Genomic DNA, 10,621 nt, shown 5'->3' with positions numbered 1-10,621 from the left:
ATTGTAAAATATCATGAATAAAGGGAAAAAAGAACGTTCCCCCCACTACCACAAGAATAAAATTAGCAGTCATGAAGCCAGAAGACATATCCATAGCTAAATCTGTATCTAAAAACAGAAAATGGGAATCTGTATCTAAAAACCACATATACACAGGTCAGCAGGTGCCTCCTGATTTCCAGGCTCCCATGGATCTTCATGGGATGAAGGCCCGAAAAGAGCGTAGAATACTTATAAAGCTCATCCTCGCCTGCTCAAAGCACCCTGAGGAGGGGTGAGTCAGACATGGCTCTGTCCTCAGTACTTGCTTTTCCACGGCTGGGAGCTCTGGTTTTGCTTATTAGCTGCAGTAACGTTTTCAAACTTGTGTAAATGACTTGGGAGCCTATGTCCCATTTCCAAAAGTGACATAATTAATTAGAAGCCTAAGGATATGCTCACGCTGTACAGTGCTGTGCGGGATAGAGATAGCTGCAGGAGCTCCAAACTGAGTTACCGCGGGGACTGGAAGCCATGGTAACATAGAGCTCGCTCTCCTCCCAGCTCCGCTAAGGAAGCGATCCTCGGCAGGAGGGAGCGCTGCTACCGGGATCGACACGGACAGCAAAGATCGGCTATCGTATATACTAAACAAGGCAAATTTTAATGTGAAAATCGTTAGATAATTAGTGCTTTGTTGTTAAAAAAAAATAGCATGACCATGAAGGTTTCTTTGTTTTACCTGGAAATCCTGTATCTCTTCATTCACGCTGAAGATTTTGATCTCAGGTCAACCAGCACAGGCAGCTTTGAGGAACTGAAGGACGCTTCTTTGACTTGTCTTGTTTAGTGTAAAGGGCACCTATAGAAAAATGCTAACACTAACACTGAGGGACTGAGAATCTCAGATTGCTTGGATCTCAAGAAAGCTGCCAATTGTTATCTTTTCTTCCTTCACCTGGAAGAAAAAGATGGTGGAGTCATAGATACGTAGGTCCTGACAGACATTGCCAAGGCAGAAGCATGAACCTAACTGTCTTGGAGCTGCTGATAGGAACCGACTCTGACGCCTCTCTTACCTGTCCCCGAGCCTGAGGGAACTTCCAGATGTGTTGGCATCTGGCCAGGGAACGGAATTCTCAAGGCCCAAATGCAATGGAGCCCTCTAATAAGAGAAGGGAGCTACGTATATTAGCTCCCAGCACACCTACGGTAATACAACACACTTACAGAAGAGAAAGATTTTCCATGAAATAGAAAATTTTCCATGCAATCCTTCAGGGGCTGCTGAATGCTGTGCTAGTCACCGCGAAGTAAAGCAAATCTGCATTAGTGCTGAGGGCTATGACTCTTGTAAACATCTTGTCAAGCAGACTTTGACATCTAATGAGTATTTAACAAACATGAACCCCTTAAAAACTTTGAGAAGTTTTACATTCAAATTCCTATTTAAAGTATTCCCTTATTAATTTGATTTGGATATTCTTTTCTGCAACTGCTTATACTGTCTTGACACAGCATAACATATCTTGACACTTGGCACAAGGCTCCAGGTGTTGGCAGATCTTTTTAACATCTCTTAAAATTAAACTGTTTTTATTTAGATGCTGAAAAGTGCTAAAAAATGTTCACTCCTGCGTTTTCTGTAGAAATGCAGTACTTTCCCTACGTGTGGTATTTTCAAAGCTGACACTTGGTGGTGCTGTAGTTAACAGGTTCATATTTTTCTGCAGCCGTTTCTCTGCTGTGGCTGGTTTGTTCGCTTCCTTCCTTTGCGGATACTGCTCGGGCAAGGGAGTGGGGCGGAAAACGCCCTGTTCCCTTTGAGGACCCGGAGGGAGGTGGTATTCAGAGTCCTGAAGAGCCACGATGCATTTTTCATTCCTTCTTAAATTAACGATAACAACAACAGCAATGATGATAATAATAAATCTGCCTGTGTGGTGTGCATTTCCTTGCCAAATGTGTAAGCATCATTTCAGTGAAACAGTTCGAGTACGAGCGCGGTGCGGTAAGTAGGATGCGACATCAAGGAGCTGAAGCTCTGACAGGGATCTTAAGATCTCGCTCACCGAGTCCATCCTCTTGAAGGCAAGGCACGGACAGATGGAGCTCTGCCTAACCTCATCTTAAATACCAGTGTAGGCCTTACGGGAATACCTCAGACACCTTTATGTGTTTTTTCTTAAGCTTCTCCTGCATGATATTTTTGCCTAACTGAAGACAACAGAAAGACGAGGCACGCAGGCTTTGGGTGTTCCCATCTAACACGCCAGAAAGAGTAATCCCTGCCTTGCAGGCTGGGGAACAGATGCCTTTTGTTTCCCCAGCATTTCTAAGGGGCTCACCTTGTAAGTTCACAGGTTTCAGAGGAACTGCAGCAGACAAGAGGGGCCTGCTCAGATGTCCTGCCCTGCTGATTTGCTGTGAGAGATTCCAGGTTTTTTCCCTAATCTCCCTGGAAACCTGGCATGCCCACTGGCTTTTCCCCTAAAAGATTCCTTAAAGATACTCACAGCATTAAAACAGACATTGCAGATGATCCATGTTTGATCAACAGCAGCTTCTTCCTGTGGAGAATTTGGTGCATTCCTGTGTGGGAGGGAGTCAGTGGTGTGATGAATAGCTGTTGCTCTGTTCCCACTCTTACTGGCTCAGCCTTCCACCTCTGTAAAACAACAGCCTTTAGTTTCAGGCAGGAAATAACCTGTAGGGACAAATGATATTAATTATTAGGACAAAGATCACTTGTTTCAGTGCAGATTCTTAGTACTAATACAGAAAATAGGCAAGATACATCATTGTAATTAAACTGAGTCTGTTCTTTCCTCCCCGTGGATTTCCTTTAAATATAACTTACTATTTGGTGGGTTAATTAGTATTGAAATTAAAGCCCAAAGAAGTTGCAGTTCACACAGGGTAAGCATGAGCTAGAGCAGGTCTGCTATTACAGGCTTACCAGAGAACGATCAGGTGACAGGCTCCAAAAAACACAGCTCTTTCTGACAAAACGTAATGAACGTACATCAAAGAAGGTGGGTGAAGAAGCAGAACAAAATGTGCTCTTGGAGAAATAATGGAGGCACTAAGCTGATGTGGAAGAACTACTTGTCTTACTAAGCAGTAAGATATGTTCTTATTGGTGGTACTATGTGGTGAAAGCCTCAAAACATATGGTAGGATCAATTTTGGTTTAAGACGCATGTTTTAATGCTTTTTAACATGCAAGCTTCGTATTTCATTGGTCTTGGTAGATAAAAGTAAGCTGCTTGTAATGTCCTGCTGCTTTGCCGAGGTGGATTTTATACGTGTGAACTTTGGAGCTGGGAAAGATAGGGAGGAATTTAGCCCTTTGCTAGGAAAAAAAGATACTCATCATCAGACTGTAAGTGAGAAAAAATAGAACATATACCACTTATTCAAGCTGAAAGAAAGAAGGAAAGGTAGAAAGAAAGGAAGAAAGGAAGAAAGAAAGAAAAATAGGCTGGGAGCCTATTTGAACATTATTTGAACAGAATATTACTTTTTCCAGAAGGGAAACATGGGAGTTTTTTTCCTGGTTTATTTTTGCTGTAGCTGTAATTCCTTCTTTCTGTTAATATCTGAAGATTAGGTATGCTTAGCAGAAGAATTTTTACTTAACCTTTCCCTGCACGATAGATATAAAGTTTGTTTTCCTTTGCACCCTGAGATCTGTTCTTTATACCAAAGGTTTATATCACCTGTGATTTTCCCCTGGAAATTAGAGAGCTCTAAATATGCTTTCTGGGAAGTGTGACGGTATATGGTAGTCTATCTGGCATGTTGAAAAGGTGTCATTGAACTCCTCTTCAGAATTGTGCTCCAGTTTAATTTAAATCAGTTTTTTTTAAGTCAATGTCAAATGTTGCTTGATCTCCCTTATTTCGGTTTAAAATATACCTAGTAATTTGAAAGTCATTAAGTTATAGATGCATATTGGGTTATTGTACTTCATTTGAAAGCAAACATGAATGATACTCCAGTTAACTGAACCAGTTGAATTGAACTTTGGTGTGCAGAAAGCTTAAAGCCTTACCCTGCAAAGACATATGCCTGCTCAACTTTTAAGTGAAGAAATGATCCATTTATTTTCAGGCACTTGTATATCCTGTTACTCTTACTCACTTACCATAGCATGGGAAAACTCCAAGAGGATTTTGCCACAGTTCTCTAAGCACCTGTTTCTAGAATTAATTCCAGAACTATTGTTAGGAAGAGATGATTGTTTCATGTGCTTTCTACTTTTATTCACAGAGAGCGAGCTATACCTGTTAAGCACAGATGCAAAAGTATTTCTTCCAAAGAGAGTATTTCTTCTTTTAGTGTGTGTCCATTTAGTCTTGTCAGAAGATTTGATTTAGACACTTCCTGCTCTCAGAATGTTTCTCAGCTCCCAAGGTCAAATGCAAACTGGATCTTGCCAAGGGAGCTGAAGCCACCAATTGCACAAAGGAAAATGAGCAATAATTCTTTATATAACACATACTCCATCTGTACCTATCTCATCTCAAAACAAGCAACTCAGCAGACAATAAAAGCAGATGTTTCTAGGATGTTTCAGAGCCTTGAGACGGCCAAGGTGCCTCTGCATCATCCTCACCTCCCAAAGTCTGGGCAGGGCCTATGTCTTGGTCAGGGATGCTCTGCAGAGAGCCTGCACTGTTGTCTGGATGGGGGTGACAACAGATTGTGTTTATCTTGTTTTGTATGCATTATTACTAATAGCCCTTAATTTGTAATAAAAACAGATTTGTGAAGAAGGTTTTAGTTTTGAGAATGTGAAAACTATATTAAAATTTTTAAATAGCAAATGTGCCACGATTTATTCCATTTTGAACAAGCCTGTCATGACAAAAGGTTTCATTGCAAATGATCTAGGTGAAAAGCAATCAAAAATTGCCTTAGACTGCCACTTAATAAGAGTATAAATCATATGCACTCAGATTTAAATAAAGATGAACAACAAGAAAGAGAGTCTGAAATGGACCTTAGACCAAACTTCACTACAGGGTCATATGAACAAATAAAGTAAGTGTTATTATGGTGCAAGAGCTTCTGCAGGGTAACAAGAGAACTGATGGTTGTTCCCAGCTAATTCACAAAGCAGAAAGCAACAGTAAAGGACTAAGCCTGCTTCTGGGGTAGACAGTCTAACATAGCGACTGTGTGGAGAGGAGAATCCCATTCACAGCAAAGATGACCACCACTGAGGAAGCTTTGGCTGCTGATAGAGGTCCATAATGATGGATATTGTGACACTGCCCTCCTGGGAAGAGTAGCGATGCCCCAACGCTCCTTCACAAGCTCCTGCACGGCTGGTCAGGGCACAGTGGCTCAGACCCAGCATGCATGTCTCGCTGTGCTGTGCTCCCTCTGGCATGGCACAGCCTTTAGCCACTTCATTCAAAACTTTTCACAGCGGTATTAAAAATGCTGTAGGAAATACTGTGTCTAGCTGGACACGTTAAGAAATAGCTGGTCTTACCAGTTGTAGCAGCTGCTAACTGCAACTGGAGCAGCTGCCAGTCATTCCCATACTGACCTTAGTTGTGTTTTCAGGATGAACTTTCTCTTTAGTCCTGCAAAATGAATAGCTGTGGGATATAATGTGTTTTTTCCTTATGGTTGCTGTTTTTTTCCTTTTTCTTTTAAGGTGTAAGATCTTTTTTTTAAATACAATTTCTGGCCTAACCCCATGATTCATGCAAACGGTTCTGAACAACTTGACTTGCAGAAGTGACAGAATTTGTTTTCACAAATTACTGCACAGAAATACTCAGGGAAAGAATGCAAGAAACTGCCTTTTGAAAATGTCCTAGTTCTCAACACTTCGTGTTTATGCTTCCCATAGAATACAATGCTCTAACTCTTCCTACTGCTTGAGAGTCCTAAGCGGGAGCGGAAATTAAGCTATTGACTACAGCCTACATGGCTCAGTTGACAGTATTTTCCCCGTACAGCCTGTGGAAATATACCTCCAAGGCAGACTGGTGCTTCTCAGCAATAGCCTAGTCTCCTAACCAGCACCAGTGTTTTTCCCACTCACACTTTTCTTGAAGGCACTCTGCTGCTACCATATCTATGTACATTTAGCTTAAAATCATCCCAAGGCAGGTGCTTTTTACAGCTTCAGAGATTTACAGGCTCTGAGATAATGATCTTTGATCAAAGAGTACAAGAGCTCCAATGACAGGAAGATTTCTGGAGGGCACAAAAACTTACCTGCGATGGATTTAAATGCAAAAGCATACGTGATGAGCTGCAGAGCCATGGCAGAGGAGGGGCCTATTGGTGCATCACACTTTGCTGAGTGCTCCTAGGAGGAGCTCGCCCAGCCAGACCACAGTCTGCGCCTGGCGCGGCACAGGAGTGCCAGCCAGGAGATCCTGGCCATTGGAGACAGGCAGGTGCAGCTAACATTAAGGGGACGGCCAAAAAGGCTCATGGTAATTTTTATTAAAACACAGTGTGGGTGCTGGTGATGAGTAGTCAGGAGGTTTTGACAGAAAACCTTCCTTCTGGAAATTGTTTTGTTTGATTATTTTTGTTTTAGATCTCATTTGCAGACTGTAAAGTGCATGAAGGGAACGTGGCCAGATGCGTCTTTTTATGCCTTGTGTTTTGGCTGAACCTTGTAAACAAGCTATAACCCTCAAAGTAAATTTTGTTTTGCTTATCCTGGACCTCCTTTTTTTTTTTCTCCAGCTGCTTAGGACTTGAGTCTGTTGGTTATTGAAACAAAAATGTATACTTTTTCTGTCCCCCTTTTTTTTCACTTTTTAAGGGAGAAAAACATGTAATTACTTTCTAGTTTGAATTTGGGTGTTTTTTTAAGCTGTAGATTGTAAAAACAGCTCTATAAATTACCCAGATCTGTTAGGGTGTGCATGGTTTTATACAATAAAACACCATATGATTCATGGCCTAGAACTTTTGGGCTGCTTCAGAGACTGTTGCTATGGTGTAAAGATACCTGATATATCATGTTTTATTGGCTGCGTGCTGCCCAGTGTAGTATCTTCATGAAAATTCACACACCAGAGAGAACAGTACACAGAAATAGCATATTCTCCTGCATGGAGTTTATGCTTTCACTGTTTTAAAACTGTACACTGTGAGATTAGATGCTGCCTTGATGTTTTTCGCCTCTAAAAATTTATTTTATTACAGGGAGTGGAGTGGAGCAGAGAGGAGAAGAAAAAATGAAAGAAGGGAAGGGAAGGGAAGGGAGGGAAGGGAAGGGAAGGGAAGGGGAGAGAAGAGGAGGGGAGGGGGGGAAGAGAAGAGAAGAGAAGAGAAGAGAGGAGAGGAGAGGAGAGGAGAGGAGAGGAGAGGAGAGGAGAGGAGAGGAGAGGAGAGGAGAGGAGAGGAGAGGAGAGGAGAGGAGAGGAGAAGACAGAGTGCTCTTAGGACAGAGCTAGACAAGAGGCGAATCCTGCCAGGTTGTCTGGGTTGGATCTAGTCAGCATGTCGAGAGATCCCCCTGAGGGCTTATCCAACAGGAAATGTGTCTCTTGTAGCTGATTCTCTGCATTTTTCAGAAATGTGAAAGGTCTGAGAATGCCTTTCATTCTGCCAGTAAACTATTGTTAAATTATTAAAAGGTTCAACAGTGTGTCTCTGCTATTCTTGAAGCATATGTAATGTTTCACTCAGGCAAAATGAGTTAACAGTGAGCCATGGCTGAAGGAATAGCATATGAGACCAAAATATGCTTTAACCAAGATGGTCATTGTTTACTTTTGACTGTGAATTACAGATGCCAAAGAAGCATTTGCAGGAGCAACTGAGGCTGCATAAGTTCTGTGAGCAGCCACATAGCACAGAGGTACCCCAGCTATTTGTATTAGGGATAACTTTGGTATCAGAGCACTTTTTGCACAGCCTTGGGGAGCTCCAGATGGATTTCTTACCTGGTGAGAGTCCATCCACTATGCCTAGACTGCTGCTAGGACCTGAGCGAGCTAGCTCTGGCTTGTAGCAGTGATAATGCATCCTTCAGCAAGGAGAACTAAGGAAAACCAATGGGTTCTGAACAACTAGCAGTTTCTGTGGTGCTTAGACTTAATTTGGGGCAAGCTGCACAGCCACTGAGAGGTTTCTTAAACTCTCTGGGTAAACAAGGTGTCTGGGCCCTCATCCCCCCTTCCCTGATGACTTCTCCATTTATTCTGGATGCTTGCTGATAATCTGGCATGCGAACTCGTGGAGAGGTAGGGGCAGCGGTGAAGGGTCAGATTAGGCTGGGAGTAGGGGGATTGAGAGTAGGGGATTTCCCTCACCTTCCCATCACGGCCTTGATGAGCTGTTGCCTGGTACAGAGCTGCTCGTAAGGGCCAACACAAAGAGCACCTATGTCACTGACACTCAAACGCGTTAAACATTGGCAAAGGCTAGGAGGACCAAGAGTGCCTGAGGACTCTCCACGTAACTCGTCATGACCTGGTCTGTGCTTCTAGGAGCATTAATGAATACCCAAGGCAGGCGTCCAAGAAAGCATTGGTAATGGGACATGCGCCTCTCCTCGCCACAGCTGCCCCCGCATTCCTCCTGCTCTCCTTGAGAGCGCTGTCAGGGAACGGCTTAACCTCCTCCTTGGAAATAAATCTGTGACTTTGCTTGTTACCCAGGAGCTTGACGGGCTGAGTTGCCAAATCACTTGAGCCAGAAGCACGCAGCCAGGCACCAGTGTGCGGCCGTCCGTTCTCACCGCTGAATGGCAGGAAAAGGTGGTGTGTCGGGAACATCCTGTTTTGCAGGCCTGGGGCAGCCGAGACAGTGTGCCACCCCACAACGTCTTTGCACACATGATTTCATGCAGCTTTTTATTCATGTGGCTGCTCTATGAAATGGTCACTGAAGTTAATCGCTAGCACTTGCTGTTGCTTATCCCCCTGGTGTGGTACTGAAACGCAGTGATGGGTGTGTGGTGAATAACAGGTTGTATATGGCTTCAGGGTATGTATGTTGCTTGCCTGCTCGAAGCTTTTCTGACTGTTAACCCATGGTCTTACAGGCTGACCTTTCCACTGCCTCATGCAGCTGTGGAAAGCAGAAGCCTTTCCCCCTGAGAGCTGCGGTTTTCTGTCATCCAAAAATACACAGCTCATCATGCATCACTTGTGCCACTAGTGCTGCTACTCATCCAGGCCCTTCTAGAAAGGCTCCACTTGCCTGATCTGCTGCTTGGTATTATTAGCCAGACAGATTTGCTGGAAACAGGCAGTCGCGTGAGCAATTGCCTATGGACTGGCACTGCTAGTTTGGTTGTATTTGCGTCTACTAAACTGCAAGTTCCATTTAAAGCAATTTTCCATGAATAGGTTATTCATAACCTCTCTCTGCTGCGTGGCCTCCCTGGTGTCTAGCAAGGGGTGGGCTCGCACTCTGGCCCGTCTCTCATTGGGGTCATTAATAGGTCTCTCTCCTTTCCCAGCTGCGTTCCTATGAAATGTATGGGAACTGAATATGTTGCCCACTCTTCAGCACAGGACAGGAATTGGCCAGTGGTTCAACGGTTACGAGGGAGGCAGGGGAACAAGCTGACGGTAAGCACAGAGCACTTGTTTCCTTAGGAAACTAGCCCAGAAGCAGGATGAATGTATATATAGAAAGAGGCTTACAGTTTTATCTTCCTTATGATAAAGAAGTGCCATGGAAAGCAGCTGGATATGGGGGAAGAGACTTTTCAGGGCATAAGTTTCCTGCAAATGTTCAAGAAGGGACAATACATTTCTTAGATGGGTAAAAGCACTATTTTAAAAGGACTGTCCTTCCCCCACAGAGGCTTGCAGTCTGTCGTATACTTATGAGATTGCATCTGGAAAGAAACAAAAGATGAAAACACCAGACCCAGTGTGTTAACTGAAAAAGATATTTTTCAGTCCAGCAGATGGTGAATAGAAACCTACCATAGAAACCAGCTTACGCAACTCTTTTCACAACCAGCATGCCTGTTAAATACAAAGCTCCAGATAGAACAGTGAGATAGAGCTAGTCAAAACAGCTTGTGCTATTAAAATAGTGAAGTAAAAAGCACGTAGTAATTTTAAATGAACTTGCAAAGGATATGTTAAAATACAAAGGCAGTGATGTAATCCAAAATCATAGAGTTACAGTTTCTGTTAATGTGTATGGCTCACTAAACCCTACAAATCAACAACAATAATAGCAATAAAACCTCACTGAAAGCATGAGTCAGCCAAAGGTAAAGGCGCTCAGTGGCTGCTTGAAGCTGTGCAGGCCTGCAGCTTGGCCAGGGGCAAGGGGAAGGTCAGAGCAAACTAGCAAGAACCCAGCTTCGCTGTAGCCTTAGGTGGAAGGGGAAAAAAAAGAGGAAGGAAAGATACCAGAGAAGAAAGAAAAAGAGAGAATACAGGAAAGCACTAGCAAAACACATCTGGTTGTGTAGCAGTGTTTGCTCCCTGCGAGCTGCTGTGGTACTGGGCATGCACACTCCCTTCAGCAGTATGATCGGGACATAAGTAAAGAGCAGGGTGGTTGAAGGAAAAGAGGGAGCTGAGAGATTTGTACTGAGAGATTGTTACAAGATCTCAAAAGTTAAGTACTTTGATTAACATTTATCAGAAAGATCTGAGTTTTAAGACATGCTTTAATGCTT

Source organism: Struthio camelus, chromosome 6 (genome assembly GCF_040807025.1).
Source record: "Struthio camelus isolate bStrCam1 chromosome 6, bStrCam1.hap1, whole genome shotgun sequence".
Classification (NCBI taxonomy): domain Eukaryota; kingdom Metazoa; phylum Chordata; class Aves; order Struthioniformes; family Struthionidae; genus Struthio; species Struthio camelus.
Note: the sequence above shows the minus strand (reverse complement) of the source record.